Source organism: Octodon degus, unplaced genomic scaffold (assembly GCF_000260255.1).
Source record: "Octodon degus isolate 3935 unplaced genomic scaffold, OctDeg1.0 scaffold00342, whole genome shotgun sequence".
Lineage (NCBI taxonomy): Eukaryota > Metazoa > Chordata > Mammalia > Rodentia > Octodontidae > Octodon > Octodon degus.
Window position 1 is genome coordinate 335,579 of NW_004524918.1, and position 3,948 is coordinate 339,526.

The window sequence follows — 3,948 nt, forward strand, 5'->3', positions numbered from 1 at the left end:
TAGAGTTGAACCCTTTGTGTCTCTCTGGCAAGATGTTCTGCTCCTGAATCAGCTGGGTGGGTCTTGCCTCTAGCCTCTTTGCAGGGAGTTCTGCTAAAGGGTTCTGTGCTGGGCCTGCGCTCCTGGTCTACTCAGGATCCGGAGGGTCCCAGGTCGTCTCACTCACTAGATTCTCTTAATGCTAAGATTTTTACCAAATTTGTTTAGATCTTTTTGATTTTATTTTATTTTTCTTCTGTCTTTCTTCATTCTCCTCTGCCTTAAGAATACCAATTACATGCTATTTAGCTCACTGATAGCTTTACTGATACAGTATTTTTCAGTCATTTTTCTCTGCATTTTTCATGTAGGGTATTTACAACTGATACATCTTTTAGATATAACTCCAGAAATTCAATTTGGTCTTGCTGTCTCGGATGTCTCACTTGAACGCGCTCACGCTTTCTTCACCTACCTTCGGGAAAACATGCCCATAGTTATAAAACCTGTTCTAATATCCTGTGTGTAGTCACTATTTCTTCTGGTTCAATTTTGAATCCATTTCAGTTGACTGGCATCTCTCTTCATTATTAGTTTTATGTGTTTGTTTCTTTGCCTGGTAATTTTTAACTGTATGCTAGACATTGTGCATTTTACTTTGATGGAAACTGCATTTTCTTATGTTATTTTAAGTATCCTGAGTTTTGATGCAGTTTAATCTATGCAGTTCGGAGTCCTGGAAACTGATACTTTTTAATAGGCAGAATCAGAGCACCCTGCTTTTGTAGGGCTAATTTTCCTCCACTACTAAGGCAACACCCTTTTGATAACTCTGACAGTTCCCCCTTGTATTACAAGATTATTTCATTCTGGCTGGTGGGAATACAAAACTTTTCCCACCTGCAAATTTCAGGGATTGTTCTACCTACTCCTTTCAGGCATTTTTCCCTGGCTTTGGGTAGGATATACACACACACGCATGCATGCGTGCATGTGCACCTTCCTGCCTCATTAGACAGGTGAACATGCAAGAGGGACCCTCTGGAGAGCCCAAAAGCATTCTCTCTGGGAAGTCCCCCCCCCTCACTGGCATTTTATTTGTAAACTCCAGCCACATAGCCTTCCTGAACTCTCAGTTCCATTTCCTCAACCATGGGATACAGAGAGACTTTGTCAGGGCTCTACTTTCCTGGCCTGGAAACTCTCTCCTAGTAAGCTAGGCAATGATGATGTCTATTTATCTTAGTCTTCTCTTAGGAGTTACTGTTCAGTGCTGCCTCTTGTTTAATGTCTGAAAACTATTTTTAAAATATCTAATTTTGTACCTAGTTTCTTACTAAAGGAAATAAAGACTCTATTAATCCTTCTGACTCCCTCCTTAGCCCTGACATTTTCAGAATACATTTAAGCATTGAACTAAGGCCAGTGGAGGTGTGAGTGAGGTGACCCGGGGCCACTGGATCCTCACTGGACCCAGAGCCCAGGCCTTGCGTGGAACCTGAAGCAGAACTCCCTGCAAAAAAGGCCAGAGGCAAGAGCCACCCAGCTGATTCAGTAACAGAACATCTTGCCAGAGTGGCCCAGAGGGTTCACCTCCAGGGGTTGCAACGGGAAGAAGTGGAGCACAGCAGCCAGATCCAAGCAACACCCACATGGAGGAATCTGAACTTCGTAGATCTGGACCTGGTGCTAAGGTAATAATTCTATCTAAGCTCTACACCAAAGGTCAGAAGACAGAGCTGTAGAAAATGACAAAGAGAAGGAACAAAATGCAGTCTCAGGCCCCGAGCCCACCCAGAACAAATGCAGAAGACACTAGCATAGAAGAAACTGGAAATCACACATCTGAAATCTCTGAAATAATAGTGTGTGAAGTAAAGAAACAACAGCAGAAAGGTATAGAGGAAATCAGATCAGAAATAATTTCTGAAGTAAAAAAAGAAATGATAACTAAAATGAAAGAAGTACTAAGTGCTTCTAAAGAAGACACTGATAAAAAATAGACCATAATATAAAAATGATGGAATCCTTGAATAAGCAATACAAGAAAGAAATAGAATGCATGAAGCAGATCCAAAGTGATATACAGAAATTTAAAACCTCAATCACAAGCTGGCAAAACCATTTGAATGAAAGTGAGAATAGACTTTCAGACCTGAAAGACACCATTGTAGCTAGTGAAAAAGTAAGAAAAGATCTCTTAAAAACAACTAGGATGCAGCAAAAAATAATCCAATACCTGCAAGACGATGCAAAGATGAACAATGTGAGACTAATAGGCATCAATGAGAAGGAGTCAATACAAATGATATAAAAAGAATATGGATGGAAATAATAGCAGAAAACTTCCCAAATATGGGGAAAACATCTGACATTCAGGTAACCTAAGCACATAGAACTCCAAATAACATCAACCCAATGAAAACCACACCCAGACATATAGTAATCAAGATCCTAGAAATCTTGCACAGGAACAGTATTCTAACAGCCGCTAAAGAAAAGAAACAGATCACGTTTAAAGGAAAACCCATCAGGATAATGGCAGATTTCCCTTCACAAACCATCAAGTCAAGAAGAGCATGGAGCAAAGTACTTTAAGTGTTACAAGAAAACAAATTGCAACCTAGACTGATATACCCTGCAAAACTCTCTTTCAAGTATAATGGAGAAGTGAAATACTTCCATGACAAAGAAACAACTTAAGAATTTCATGATGACAAAGACAAACCTACACAGACTACTAGATGATGTTCTAGAGAGGAAGCAAAATAACCATAACTACATGAGTGAGAATGGAAAGAATCCATCAAATAGGGCAAATAATTAAACACAGAGGAATAAGAGGTATACAAAAGCAGTCTCCCAGTTATTCTTTTGTATATAGCAGCAAGATATTTCCATCAGCATACTCCACAAATGGACTTCTCCTGCACCTTATGGGTCATGATTCTGTCTGGGTCTACAGGGTGGATATCAAGGAAATAGCAGTAGCTCAGTCCCACAAGTGACACCTGGCCACCAGTAAGTGTCATGGACACTGTCCATGTCCATGACACACTAGAACTTTGTGTGATAGCCTATCCTCAAACTGTTAGAAGTGCTGGTCATTTATTTGTCATTCTAGTATTTATCTTATGTTTTATTCTTAGTAATTCTTTACTGTCATAAAAGCTTTTTATTAGTTCAATTGTTTGGGGGCTGGGGAGATGGTTCAGTGGAATAAGTGCTTCCCAGGCAAGCACAAGGGCCTGAGTTCAATCCCCGGTTCCGCAAAAAAAAAAAGAAAAAAAAAGGAAAATGACCTTAGTCCTGTGAGATACCTTGTAATCAATTATTTTGAAATGTTTGATTTTTCATTAATTAGTACTTAATTTTATGAATTTTGCTTAATCTTAATTTTTGTTTTAAGATTTATACTATATATTTGACTTACAATCTATTTAAGACATGATATGATTTTTTCTCTTAGTATTAGAAACTTTAAAAAGTATATTTCCATTTTCCATCGACTATATTACTTCTTCTCTATGTTTTATACACACACATGAATACATATATGAAAAAGATGTGTGTTACTCGACATAAGATTGATGCTGTTTCGTAGAAATCTTTAATGACCTTTTAAATGGGCTCATCTAATATATTTTACATAGTCCTGTATAGCGATCATTTTGAGAGCTCTTTATTCTTTATCCAGGAGCATACAGCAACTTTTCCTGCATTCTGAAATATCCTTTTTGTTATTTCCTATATGCTATATCTAGAGGTATTAGAACATTTCGAGTTTGTATAACTGGAAAATACTTTACTTTTAGTTTTTAAAGGTATGTTTGCTAAGTATAAAATTCAAAGAGGACAGATCTGTTTTTTTTCCTTTCTTTCAGTACTTTAATTAGTATAGTTTCTTACATATTTGATCTTTTTTCTTCTTTCTTTCTAATGTGGAATAAGATGCTATTTAATTTTGTT

At 37.6% G+C, this 3,948-nt stretch overlaps 1 protein-coding gene across 1 annotated transcript in view; it reads right to left on the bottom strand.

Annotated features, from left to right (window-relative positions):
• The window catches only part of LOC101590334 (multidrug and toxin extrusion protein 2), a 71,398-nt gene that overhangs the window by 14,814 nt on the left and 52,636 nt on the right, over positions 1-3,948 (bottom strand). The gene's annotated exons all lie outside the window — the stretch shown is intronic.